General features: G+C 42.6%; 1 long non-coding RNA gene across 1 annotated transcript in view; it reads right to left on the bottom strand.

The window, feature by feature from the left end:
* Nucleotides 1-301: 301 nt before the first annotated feature.
* Nucleotides 302-14,418, bottom strand: part of LOC129463646 (uncharacterized) — a 40,843-nt gene continuing 26,726 nt past the window's right edge. Inside the window, exons 3-4 of the long non-coding RNA XR_008651265.2 lie at nucleotides 1,303-1,428; nucleotides 302-668 (exon numbers count right to left, since the gene is read on the bottom strand). This is a non-coding gene — a long non-coding RNA (uncharacterized lncRNA). The remainder of the gene's footprint in view (nucleotides 669-1,302; nucleotides 1,429-14,418) is intronic.

The raw sequence follows: 14,418 nt of genomic DNA on the forward strand, positions 1-14,418 counted from the left end.
AATTGGCCATGGCTCTCCAGGTGAGGAGGAGACAGAAATGAAGCTGGGAGACCTACGCCCTTCACCCTCGCTCATGGAACCAAGCTCAAGCCTCCCTCCCCTGCTCGCAGTATAAATTGAACAGAGAAGTATCAATGAGTATCCAACTGAAGGGCTTAAGGAGGAATATTCTGGAATGTTTCAAGATGCAGAAAAGGATCCAAACATCAGTTCCCAAATGAACGATGAAACACAGCTACCATTTGTTGAGACCCCTTCTGTGCCAAGCTCTAAATGCCCTTCTGCTGTCATGTCACCTAATTCTCACCATCGAAGTGGATTTGGGGATGGTCTTCATCCTATTTTATACATAAAACTATGAAGCTCAGAGACCTGCAGTAAGTAGCCCTAGACCTTAGTGTAGAGCCAGGATTAAAATCCAGCTATCCCTCCCTCCAAGGACCTATTTGCTTGCCTTGTTATGGCATTGAATATTATCACACATAAGGCTTATAAAGTGGGGAGAAGACACCTTTATGCAGTGCCTGTGTTTTGTTGGCCTCATTTGCATCTTATTTTCTAGTCCAAAACATCACAATCCTCCCACTGCACAGCTGCCTCTACCTGGCCTGTGCCTTCTTGCGAAAAGCTCTTTGGTGTGGCTGGCAAGGCTTCAGAACTGCATGTTTCTGTTGAAGAAAAAAAAGTCTGAGTTAGGAATTTAGTCTCACTCAGACTCAGCCCTTTGGCCTGAATGCAGAGAAAGAAGTCCAAGTCCCTGAAGTCCAGAGAAGGAAGAGTTTCTGGAGCTAAGCCAAGGTGACCTTTCAACAAGGAGCACCCTTTATTGAGGCAAAGAACAGAATCTTTGCTCCTTTGCTGAAGGTGCCCCCTCCACTTAGAAAACTGTTTCCCCCACTCTCCCCTTGGCCGACTCCTGCTAGGCATTCATAAGTCCCAAGTCAGGAATTGCCCCTCTAGGACACCCACCCTCCTACCTCCTGTGTTCCCACCACACCCATGCTTTCCTCTGACATCACACTTGCCCTTTAGGTGACTTCTCTCCTGCTAAACTGTGAGCTACTTAAGGTCCAGATCCGGTTTTACTCTGCTAAGAATCCCTAGTGCTATAAACTTCATAAATGTTGAGTGAATAAATGAACAAAAGTGGCCAATCCAAGCCTTTGTGGGGAGTATTAGAGTAAGGTTTAGATCTGGAGTACACAGAGGGCCAGACACCTCCTACCTGACTCCAGAAACTTCCCCTCTCCTCTGCCACCCCTCAGACTTTGATGCTCTCTCAGTCATTGGTAGCAGTGATACCAGAAATGCCTTAGGAGATTCACCTTTGTCTGTGAAGTCGGAGGTGTCAAAGGAGTTCTGCTCTTTGCTTTGGGTTCATGCTTCATTCTGGGAGGCTGAGAGCTGAGGCTCTGCCCTGGTGGGTTCCTAGCAGAGGAGAAGGAAGGTGCAGTTTCAGAATCCCACCTGATTATATTTACTTCAGGCAGTTATGGCTAAAGGTGCTCTAGTTCGGGGAAAGAAGAATCAGAGGATGCTTCCTTCCCATTCGACAGTATATATCAATCAACATGACTTTCTTGAGTTAACCCCAACATCTTCAAGTACGATTTAGAGGCAGTCCAGAGAACCTGGTGCAAGCCCTGAGCTGACACAGTGCAGGATGAGAAGGCAGACACTGGGGAAGGAAGTTCATCTCTCTGCAGATACTGTAGGTAACTGAGTGTGCATGGGGCTACCTGCCCTAGCCAGGCCATGCCCCATTCAACTTTCCACCAAATATCTCTCCTCTGCGCCAGCTTCTGAGGATTGGACAGAAGCCAGGTGCTGCTGCAACTGTGAAGACCTGTTATTTGCTCACTTGGGCTACTCTCCTTTTGGAACCCTCACCTGCAGGCGACCCCCATGCTGCACAGCTGGCTCAGGGTGGCAGTGGAGCCTCCTGTGCACGAAGCTCCTGTGGGGTGCTGCTGCCCTGGGCTCCCTTTTCCTCATCTGTGTGCTCTGTCTGCTTACTCTTTACCTAAGGATTCATGAAACACACGTGAAGCAAATTGGCAGCAGGTACTGGTGGCCAGACAAACCCAAGGTTGAAGTCCCTGATCTTGTACTTGCACAATTGTCTGTTGTCCCTGGGCCCTATTTTCTTTATCTATCCAATGAAGCTAAAAATCCCTACCTTGCAGGTTGTTGTGATGATGAAAGCTGTTTCTCAACCTTAGCTACACATTTGAATTCCCTGGGGAGCCTTAACGTGCCAATGCCCTGATCCAACCCAATCAGTCTTTGGAGAGTAGACCCAGGCACCAGTATTTTGAAGATTCCTGGGAGATTCCTAAGCGAACCCTAGGTTGTGACCCCTGGATTACAGGCAATGTGTATAACCTGAGTGACATACTGCTTTCGGAATAGACTATCCCATTAATAAATGTTCGGAATAGACTATCCCATTAATAAATGATACCAATATTACTATAATATTATTGCTGCTCCTAATCTTCCTTCTGCCAAGAAAGGAAGTAGGATTATGGGCCTAAAATATCCAAACTGTAAATAACAGAGCACATATAAGTGACATCACTAGCCTCCAAGCTGCTCAGTGAGATAATAACAAGGGCGACTTGAAATAGCCAGTCAGCTGTGAGGACCCCAGTTCTTTAAAATACATGCATGCCATCTCTCACATCCCTGCCTCATCCAGCTTGGGTCTGGGCCAGTAGAAACTTTTCCAGTTAAAGCCCAGTGCCTTTATTTCCAGTACTGATTGTCGCCTGGGAGACAGCTGTCAACTTGTGCATCCCAAGTTACCTTTGCTCTGCAGTAAATAGATGAGTCACAGTTGGTCCCAACAGGTCAAGGAACAAGCAGCCCTGGGCCATCATGTCTGGTGGCTGAGGCTGCTGAGACAATGCCCTTGGTGCCTATGAAGGAGTCATAAAGTTGGGCTTGACACTCTTTAAAGTTATCTTAGTTTGCTGATTGTTTGGCTAGAGGGACTGGTGTTGAGCCCTTCCTGGCTGTATTAGGGCTTTGCATGATAAGCGTAATTAGGGTGAGAGCAGGCTGAGTAGCCTTCAGTGTCTGAGGTGGCAATGGGTCAGGCAGAGCAGTGCAGATTATTGACCTAAGTAGAAAACCCCCAAGCTGCACTTTAGATACCAGGTCCCTTCTTTTTCCAAACTAAAAAGGTCCTGGGTGTTTGTAGCAGAAGGGCTGACTATAGGTTAATGTGGCTACTTATCCTGACTTGTGGGGCAGGGAGGGCTAGCTTTAGTTTTAAGCCAAATGTTTAAATGTTTCTCAAATCTATCTACCTCTTTACCTCCAAACCACCCAAGTCTGGGCCAGATCATTAAAAGATGGCGCACTTGTGCCGACTCGATGGCCACAGCCTCCCACCAGGATCCCCACATTCTCTCCTGCCTCACAGAGCAGCCAAGATGATCCAGCCTCACCTCAGGTCAGACCATTTCACTCCCAGTGTGAAACCCTCCCGTGATTCCTTGATACTTTTGGGATCAAGCCTGACCCTTTGACATGGTCTCCAAGCCTAGGTCAGCCTGACCATCATCCTCTTACCGCCTGACGTTGCTGCAGGTGGGTGGAAGGCCTCGGCTCCTCTCAACTCCAAGCTTCTTTTCCTTTTAGGTCTTGGAACCACATCTTCCACCCACCTGGGGCACTTTCTCAAGCATAACTCTCAGCCGCCTTCAGTTTTGAGCTTAAATTTTACTTCTTTTCTTCCTCCCACTAGAGTTCCTCACACATGAGCCCCTTGAACTCTGAGTTTGGGATCCTAACACTTCTTAGGCTTTATTGTTACCCCTTGCCTAACCAGAATCTAAGTTCCATGAAGGAGGGACCCCATCCATACTCCCCATGCCAGTGAATACATTTCGAGTAAACCCCAAAAGTATTTGCCAATGATAAGGTAAAAGCAGTGGGGTTCACAAAGGACAATACCATTTGCAGAAGAAGCACCACGTAGCAATAAAAACCCAAATGGTTATCCAGATTGTGTAAGGGCCACAATCATGGGCAAGGTCCCTATCATGTGTAAGGGACAATGTGAGTTATTTTATCTATATGAGATATGACTTTTTTTGGTAATTGTCATTTTTTCAAAGAACTTTTTGCTAGGCTATCTAAAAGGTGAACAACTCAGGAGAATAGGCATTATAGTTGACGATTATTTAGCAACTACAGTGTGCCGGGTCCAACAACCTTATGAAGTAGGTGCAATTATTACTGCCATTTGGTGAATAAGGAAACTGAGATGCATAGGAAATTAAGTAATTTGCCTAGTGCTATAGAGCTGATCGGTTGAAATCGTATCTGAAGCCAGGCACTGCCATTCCTGGGCAGGCACCCACTGTACTGTCTCCCTATGGAACTGAAGACCACCTTCCAATACAGAGGGTCTTCCACATTTGCCGGAAAATACCATGGGCTGAAGATGTGCAATAGGCTTTACCTCCCTCTCTCAAGAGGTGGAGCTGGTTCATGCCTCAGAACATAAAAGGGTGGGGTTTGATTTCTCATCTTTGTGAATTATTTCTGAAGAGTTTATTGTATAATCAGTGACTAAGTAATTGTGGCCACGAGGAGATACAAAGATGTTTCATTATGGATGGTGTAATCTTTAACTTCATGGAAAGGACCCGGGGCTCTGTGGCTTCCCATCAATCTTGTGACCTGGAATCATGCTGATCTGAAAGAGCCCTGTGACTCTGGGAAATTTGTTATCAAAGGATGTTAGCCACAAGTCCTGTTGGCAAATGGACCCCAGGTGGCCTGCAATGCCAAGCTGTTTCCCTGCCAGCCTCCCAGTCTGGCCCCGACTCTCCAATGTAAGTGAAGCGCACAACGGAAACGTTATTTTAGGTCTTTCCACTTTAATTGCATTTCCTACAAGGGCGTCTGCGGGTTTTTCTTCATTTTGCTGGTGCCTCCCATATGATGAGTGGAGATCCACTGTGCAAGGTCATTGACCTACTAATTGTTAAAGGCATGTAGAAGCTTGGAGGGCTTGGGTCTCAACAATATCCTAATTATTATGCATTGGTTAGATGTTCTCTTCCCCATACTGCATTATTGGGTTCATACTGGCTTCTAGTAGTAAAATCACTTTCTCTCTCTCTTAGCATGGTGACAATTCTGTTGTGATTAACTCTTTCCCAACTTCTTGAACCTGAGAAATATATTATTCTATTAGAAGGAGCTCAAAAATGGTATATATATTTTTCTCTTTTATAACACACTTCTATGAAGTGTCAGACATTTCATTTGCACTTTCTCATCTAACCTTTGCAACATCCTTATGCATACTTATTATTATTGTGTCCATTTTATAGAGGGGAATATTGAACAAAGTGTTTGTTTTGTTTTGTTTTATTTTGTTTTTAAGTGACTGACTTGTCAAATGTCGCACAATTAGTAATTAGCAGACTGGGTTATAAACTCAGGCAACTGGCTTCAAGCTTAACTACTTCATGCTTAACTACTGTACTGTGCTATCCTGCTTTACTTCCTTGTATTGTTTTTAACTTGAGTGATTTTTATCCACTATAGTTGAATCCATGACTCTTGTTTGCTTGTTTATAAAAAACATATGGTACTGAGTAATTAGGATGTATTTCCTAGCATCGTTCAGTTTCCATGACACATATTCTTCCAACCCCAATACACACACAACTGTGCACAACATACAGTTGAATTCAAACATATAAACGTTGGTGCATTTTCCTTTTCGTGATATAAAATTGTCCTCTTTCTTATACACAATCACCTGACCAATTTTTTCAAGATGATCTAGAACCTATTCTTTGTAAGCCACTTTGGAAATTAGGGGGACTTTTCTGAGACAGAAATGTCTCTGATAAATATGGAATTCCAGGAAAGGTACACATAGGGTCTTAACCTTGGATGGACAGTGCTTATCTCTTCAAATGGTTTGAAATAATCCTTCAAACCTTTTTGGAACTGATTTCACTTCACCTTAGAAATCAACTACATAACACATTGGGTTGGATCAATGCATCCTATGTATCTCTTGGAGCAGCAGCAGTGCAGAATTTTCCTTCTAAGATCAATGGTAGGCTGGGAAAATAACCAGACATTGGTACACAATGTGACAAGCAATAAGGAGTGGAGGTAAGAGATCCAGGCCAAGCCTTGGCCTCACCTGCGCTTGCTGGTCTTATGATCCTAGGCACATTACAGCTTCTTTGAGTCTTGCTTTTAATTTCTTCACAATGGGCCTGACAATACCTGCTCTCCTTCTAGACTTTTCAAAAGGTGAAATGAGATGACAGCAGAAGCTGCCAGGCATGGTGGTGAGTATACAGCAAGCCCTCACTAAATGTGGATTCCAAACCCCACACCTTAGCAAAGCTGGTTTAGGAACACTCCAGGGAATGTCTCAACATTTTTCCTGTAAGGTAATTTCTTAAAATGAGTACATTGCTAGATCTCAGATCTGCAAATTTCCAGAATATAATAGAAATGAAGTTTCAGTCACTTCACAATGAAACTGCAAAGAAACTAAATGGAAAGTAAGTGATTTGAAGACTGTCAGAGACACAAGGAAGTAGTCTCTTAAGAATCATTTTCTTTCTTCTAGATTTGGATTTGAGAGTAGATTATTTAGATTCTTTTTAAAAGTAATTTAGATAACTTTTGCACAGTCGAATTATTTAAGGTTAAAAAGAGTGAAGGTAGATAACGGTTAACAATAATTTGATAACAGGACAAAAAAGTATAAATCATAGTAACTGTAACAGAACAAAATCCATTTTCCCCACTTAGAAACAGTAACTATTAGGTGGACAGAGCCCAGAGAAAACACTTTAACAGTATTGTTTGCTGAAGAGAATTCCTGTAACTAAATCAAAAATATTATTTTCGTGGGCCCTCTACCAAGGCATAGAAATAATTTTGTTATTACAGGCTCAACTTTCTAGAGATGATTTTGTGAGAGGATTTCACAAATGGTTGTGCTTGTCTTTTAAAGATAAATGGTGATGAATACACTGAGAAATCAACTACAATCTTCAGGGTACGTGTGAGTCTCAGACTTAACACCTTCATGACCTGTTTCCTTTTCCTGTGAGAGTTAGGAATCCCTCCTACGTGTCTGTGCTATTGCGTAGAGATGAAAATTTACTTTCTGTCATGTTGGGTAGTGGAACTGGCAGAGGTAGATCTCATCCCTCTTGGTATTCCAGCCATTTGCCTTCTTCCTCTGTCTGCAGAAATGCATTAGTAGACCACTGCTTTCAATATTTGGGCTTCTCAAGAGGCTATTTTTGTTGTTTGTGACTTACAACTCATTGGAAGATAGTGAAAGATAATTCTGTACCTTTGTGGCTATTTAACTCCTTGAGAACTGTTTGCTTATGAAATCAAGCAAGACTGGAGAGGGTGCTCTGTGACAGTGGAAGAAGCCCAGGACAAATAATTTTAATTGGCAGAAGCAGTGCTGACTGAGACCCCAGACAGCCACCTGAGACCACTATAACTTTCCTCACTGTTGCATGTCTCTGTGCTGGTAGACGCTGGGTTGTGTGTTAGATGTTATTTTGCTTTTAGAAAAAAAGAAAAGAGAAAAGCACCTGAAATTATCTCTGCTTGCATTCATTCATTCATTCATGAAATACTGATTGAGCGCATATCGACAGGCAAAGATCTGTGCTAGTAGCCGTAGTGATCAGAGCCAGGCCCAGGGTAAGGCAAGTGGGGCACTCATCCCAGGGGCATCATTTAACGGGACAGACACAAAAAAGCAGGAATCAAGATAAATAATACCTTAATGCAATATTTCAAGAAGTCAAAAGTAATGCAAAAAAAAAATTTGTAATAAAGACAGAATCAGTAACAGTGCTAAGCCAGGCCATACTAGTGCCTGAGGCAAAAGGAGAAAATTGAAAGGAAAAGAGAAAGTAGAAGGAAAAATACTGATCCTGTCTTTATTCACAATGTTGACATATAGTTCATCACAGATTTTGCACTCATTTTTTAGTCCCATTAAAATATTATTTATTTTGACTTTGGGGGGCCCTTTTAAATTTTGTGTCTGAGGTAAACACCTCAGTGGCCTCACACTAGTCCCAGTCCTCATGGAGATGCAGAGCTCCTGCCCTTCAGGAGTTTATAGTAATAATGGGAGTGCTACATGCACTAAGCAAATTACTGTATTTTAAGGTAAAAAGTGATACATGCAAGGAGAGAGGATATGGATAAATAGCATAGGCACTAACAGGAAGGAGAGTGTATTTCTACCTAGGGGTCAGTGAAGGTTTTGGAAAAGATTGTGTTTAAATGGGACCTTACCCTGTTCTGGCTGGAGATTAAGAGAGAACGGACTCCAGAAACCACATCAAGTTTTCAAATGAAGAAAGAAGCATTACCAGGTCAGAATAGAGTAAGGGAGCTCACCGCCTATAAATGGAGAAGGTGTGCCAAGTGTGGATGAAAGGGTGTGTTTATAGGGTGCAGAGCATGTCTGGGAGTCCTTCCTGTGGCAAAGGAGAAGGTCTTGTAGGGGTGGATTCATTTTACAACCACCTTATATAAACAAGACCCTTCTTTCCAGTTCTCCAGATGGAGACAGAAGCCAGTGTGTGGAAACGAGTGAATAAATCATGCTTGTGAATGATGAGGGAGGAGCCTTGTACCTAAAAGTTATCTTCATTCGTCAAGTTAAATCTTGCCTCAAAGACTAATCTCTGACCCAGCAAGCAACATTCCGCAGCGGTCAAGATGCAGGCCAATGACAAAAATCTTAATGTACAATATCAAATTGTTGTAAGCCACAGTTACACAAAAGCAGAGGATAAAGCATGAATTCAGAATCTTCTACAAATTAATATCCAAGATTGAATCAGGGCTGAGCTACAGGGTTTGATTCTGAATCCTGTAATTCGTTCAGGGCCCACTCTCCTTTATTTACTACTAACCGCCTTAAGGTTCAGAAACAGAGATTCTGGGAGGTTGTTTTGACCTAGTTCTCTGTTTTGAATAAGAGGAATCATTTGTGAATCTCTACTAACCCAGCTGGAGGAGGAGCAGAGAGGAGGTTCCCACCATGCAGAGTGAAAGGGAGTGTTAGCAAGAGTCAGTAGAGATCACCTGACCCACAAGTCAAACCTAGACTGCTGGGCAAGCAGTGAATGGTCACCATTAGCAATTATTTGTTGGGTTAAGAAATGAACAGCACAAATCCTGCAGACTGTATTTTTCTAAAATTAGCTCACAGTCACATAATATTTAACAGGCAGGGGGAGAAACAAGCCACCTGAAGATAAAATTGATGGCATTCTATGCTCCCAAAAGACACTCACAATCTTCCAGGAGGAGTGAAGGTATTCACCGTCCACTGGGTGACTTTACACCCACATCGTTAAAGCCTTTACCTCACCTAGAGGCTTTACTTTCTCAGAAAACCAAATGATCAAGTTACCAGATTAGAAGAACAATCTGTTTTAAGAATGAAAAAGTTTTGGCCTAAAGTGCACTGATGTACTTACTTTTAACAGAGTGATAGGAAATAGTTTTTCACAGACTCAGAGGAGGTGAGCATTGAAAGGGGGCATGGATGTCACTAGCCCAGTGGCAGTACAGCTGTGGAATCCCTTCTCCAGGGGAGGTCCCTCAGCTATCCCAGTATGTAAAAGAAACCGAAGGGAGTTGCTCTGGCCAAAGTCAGAAAGGGCCTGGAAACCTCGAATCACAGCTTTTGCATAACCCTAAATAAGCCAGTGTAAAACCAAATAAAACAAAACAAAAAAGGAGATGAAGAAGAAAAATCCCCAAGGAAGCAGAAGCAGTGAAAGTTTGGATGATTTGCTCAAAGACACACAGGTGTAAGGGATGGGTTTGGGATACAGCTCCTGACTCCAGGTTCTGGCTTTTCCTGCTATGCCCACAGATAGGATGTCAGATCCAAATGATGCCATTTCCCCTGGCAGTGTGTGTGCTCACAGGACCCACATGGTGTATCTGTAAGGCACACTGGAGTAATGGACGGAGGCCATTGATCCTTGGGGACTGGGTGGTTACAAGCCTGGCCCAGCCACCCTGAGGGGTGAGAGACATTTTTCTCTCCATACACCTGTAACTCATCTCTGTGGGGAACACGAGCTGGGAAGCTCTAGGCTATGTAGTCTGGCTCCCTACTCTTCCAGAGAAAAACAAGAGAGGAAAAGATTTTGGCCTGATCATGTTCTAACTGTGCCTTCAGTGTGAATCATGTACTGTTTTCTACACTGGCTCAGCAGCAAGATAGATCTCCTGTGCACCTGGAACAGGGCTGTGTGCTAAACCACGTCAGCAGAAATTGGCTGTGGGGATTGGGAAAGAGGATGGATGCCAAATGTCTAGCATGGTGGTGACAACAGGAGGTAGTCAATGAACCCACCCCTAGAACTGTTACCAACAGCAGCCTGTAAACCACAAGGGGGACATCAAAGCTGACTTCCAGTAAACCAGGCTTGCTCAAAGTGGTTAAGAGAAAAAGAGGAACTTTTGCTTTAAACATAGCTTTAAGGAGAAAAGTTGTTTCTCTTTCAACTAATACAAATATATTTAATATTTGAGATGTTGGCTACATCCACCCTTAATATGGTTTTGAAAAGTTCAAGCAGTAACAGACCACAAATTGAGAGATATGCAGGCTCCCTCAGATGTGTCAGCTCGATTACACTACTTACTCTGTGGACTTTCTGCTCAGAGATTAACTGTAACCGTTTCATTTCATTTCACACTTTCCCATTTAAAATGGTATGTCGCTGAGCTAATGCACTTAGCATAGCCATTTCCTGTTTGGTTTTCCTTTTCTATTTAAATACTGTAAAAGATATTGCACTATTCCCTGTGTGGGCTTTAATCAGTAAGTCTAATTTTATTGTGTAAATTACATAATCAGTGACCTACAAAGGCATCTGCTTCTAGCTAGTTGTGTGACCTTAGGCAAGTTACTTATTTTCCTTGGTCTCAGGTCTTAGTTAAAAAACAACAACAACAACAACAACAACAACAACAAAAAAAAACAGGATTAATAATGCCCCCACTGTTAAGAAAATTAATTGTTGGGAGGATTGAGATAATGTGCTTACATTTCTTAGCATACAGGCCCCTTCCCAGATTCTTGTAGGAAGGTAAGAGAGTAATAATTCAGATTCTGAATGTGCTAGAACTATTCTAAGTGCTTTTTGCACATTTACTTAATCTTCTCAAGGACCTTGTGAGCTAGAAACTATGATTATTCTCATTTTACAGAAGAAGAAACTGGGACACAGAGAGGTTAAGGAACTTGACCCCACATACAAGTAAGTGGGGTCAAGTTCATGCAGTTGGTTCCAGAGGCTGAATTTATAGCTCTATGACCCTTGCCAAATGTAGGTTCCTAATATTAACATTTTTGGGTGATTCCATATGTCTGTGATTCATAAATTTTTGTGAAAGAAAGCCAACCTCTCTTTTAATATAGTCAAAGTGCTGGACAGAAGTTTAATAATTCTATTGGTATAGGCTCTTTTTCCAAGAATAATACTAGATTCAAACCAAGTCAGATAAATGGCTGCCCAGGCACCTTCCCCTTCTCTGCTAAATGTCCTCTTAATTTACCCAAAGTCTCAGAGAAAACCAAAATCTGTCCTTTGAGTTTCAAATGAATTGCCTCATATTCCCATCTGAGGGATGCTTGCACCCCTTTCTCCTCCTGGATTCTAGATGGAGAGGGAAGGTGTAGCTTTACATATTGCCGGTCAAGTTCCAATTCTTTCCACAGAAATATTAAATCTATGTATAAATATGTGTATCACCACGTTGTCCACTGTGGGCTTTCTCTAACGTGTGGATCTGGATGTCAAAAATCCAATCCCTTCCCTTAGCTTACACACACACACACACACACACACACACACACACACACGTCTTTATCTGTTCTGTTTTGTAATTTATATGTACTTTAGATCCTTTGCTGAAGACTTGGATAAATAAAGGGGTTTATATGATACCAATTCCAACAAATTAAAACAATTTAAAATTGATGTTATATAATTTTTTCCCATCAACTGGGGCCTGTACCACGTGGTTCAACAATCTCCCCACCCTTCTACCCAGATTTTCACTAGTAAAAAAATAGTACACTTTCCTTTTTTTATGCAGAGCAAGTCAACCCTGTCTTTGTCCTATCTTTTCCTTCCATAACTTTCCTTAGGCTTTTTTGCTCAACTCTTTGCATCAGGCTGGCTCATCAAGGTAGGAGAAATTCTGAAGCCAGCTGCTTAGATAGTCTGTTTTCTTAGATGGCATTAAGATTGTCCACAACTGGAATAAGTAATGCATCTCTGAGATTAACCAACCTTGACAGTTACATAGCAAGTTTCGATATCCCATTTTAATTCTCTCTCTTACAACTCAAGGCAACTGCCTCTTGTCCTTTGTTCAGAAACCCAGGGTGCAGGATTCATTAACCCTTAACTAATATTCCATTCTAGAGATTGTGGGCTTCTTGGTGTGCAAGCTGTTTTTAATTTTCTCCAACCCTTGAGGCCACTGACTGGAGGTGAGGAGACAGAAAGTGAGGCAAGAGAAGCAGTTACCTGGGAAGGCTCTCAGCACTATGGGGATGGGAAAGAAAGAGCACTGATCAAAGGACAAAGGGGCAGAGTTTAGGTGGCACCACTGGAGACGACTCAGAGAACGGACCATGGCAGAGACAGGCTCAAAGCTTGACTTGTCTGGGAGCCCTGCGAGAATAATTTTCAATTTTCAGTAACTGAAAATTAGGTCCAAGTCTGCCCTGTTTTACGTTTTGCTAATGTGCAGCAAGCTGCCTTTTCTCTTTCCTCTATTCCTTTGATCTCATGATCAGCATTTCCAATTAATATTTGTTTAACACCAGGCCTGGGGTAGATATTTGGAGAATAGACTGAGAAGAAAATGCCCGCACCCTGCCCTGGAAACTTTCGGAGGTGCCTGCTGATCGTTCTGGTGCTGCTGTGCTCATAACTTCAAAGCAAGTGCGACAGACATTCTGCCCAGATTCAGTCCCAATCAGCTTCCTACTGGGGGAAGAAAGAACACAATAGGAATTAGTGAAATTTCCAGTTTTGCCAAATGCATGGACTTTGGCACACAATAAAAATGTTTTTATAAAAGTTAAAAATGCTTTATGAAAGTGTGCACTTACAAAGTAGAAAGCTGGGCCGGGCGCGGTGGCTCACGCTTGTAATCCCAGCACTTTGGGAGGCTGAGGCGGGTGGATCACGAGGTCAGGAGATCGAGACCATAGTGAAACTCCGTCTCTACTAAAAATACAAAAAATTAGCCGGGCGTGGTGGCGGGCGCCTGTAGTCCCAGCTACTCGGAGAGGCTGAGGCAGGAGAATGGCGTGAACCCGGGAGGCGGAGCTTGCAGTGAGCCGAGATCGCGCCACTGCACTCCAGCCTGGGCGACAGAGCAAGACTCCGTCTCAAAAAAAAACAAACAAACAAAGTAGAAAGCTCTTCAGCCCTAGTCCTATCAGCCCTGGGAATGCGGACAGCCTAGTCCTGAAGGATGGTGCCCAGGGGCAGTGAGATCTTTCAGCAACACTTCAGAGTGGATGCCATCAGATGGCTTCTCCTCAGGGAAGCAATTTGCCGTCAAAGAAAAATATTTCCTTTCATTTAATTATGTGGATTTTTGCTAAATTAAATGCACTAAGAGGCTGGGATCCAACATTTACAAAGGAGAAATCTCAAGACTCCTCTGGTTTCTGCTGGCCTGTGCTTTCTTGAAAACAGACACCAGGCAATGGAAAATGTGGTAAAAGTTTTAATGCTCATGCTAAAAGGAAAAACACCTTTCCTTTCCTTTACATTGGCCAGCCACGCCTGGCAAGGCAAAGACCAGCTGAGTGAAAAGTCATTTGTGCAAAATCCAGCCAAGCTGTCAGTTGAGCTTAGCAAGTAGTGACTTGGAAACAAAAAAATTAAGGGAAAGAAACTCATCTTCAGATATATTTTATTTTTGGTGTTCTATGACAAGGAGTAGATTGAATTCACCTTCAAAGAAATGTTTTCAAGAAAATATCCCAAAACATACCATTTTAATTTATATTATATTAATGCTTGAAATGAAATGGGAGAAAATGAAAAGTAGTGAGAACCATTTTCCATAAAGTAGGACATATTTGCTCTAAAATTTCCAATGTGATGCTAGTCTTTTATGGAGCTGAGAAAAGAAGGAGGCAGAAAACAGGGACTCCTAACAATATCTATCAGTGCTTTCTCTCATTCAGCCACAGAGGGATTTACAGGTTGTTCTTTGCTTGATTCCAAAACATGTGTCCCCAGGTGGGAAAAGAAATCCGGTTGTAGGGAGAGGAGAAAATTCTACTCTTAGCTTTTCCACATGGCTTTATTAAAAAAT

The sequence above is a fragment of the Symphalangus syndactylus genome, chromosome 15 (genome assembly GCF_028878055.3).
Source record: "Symphalangus syndactylus isolate Jambi chromosome 15, NHGRI_mSymSyn1-v2.1_pri, whole genome shotgun sequence".
Lineage (NCBI taxonomy): Eukaryota > Metazoa > Chordata > Mammalia > Primates > Hylobatidae > Symphalangus > Symphalangus syndactylus.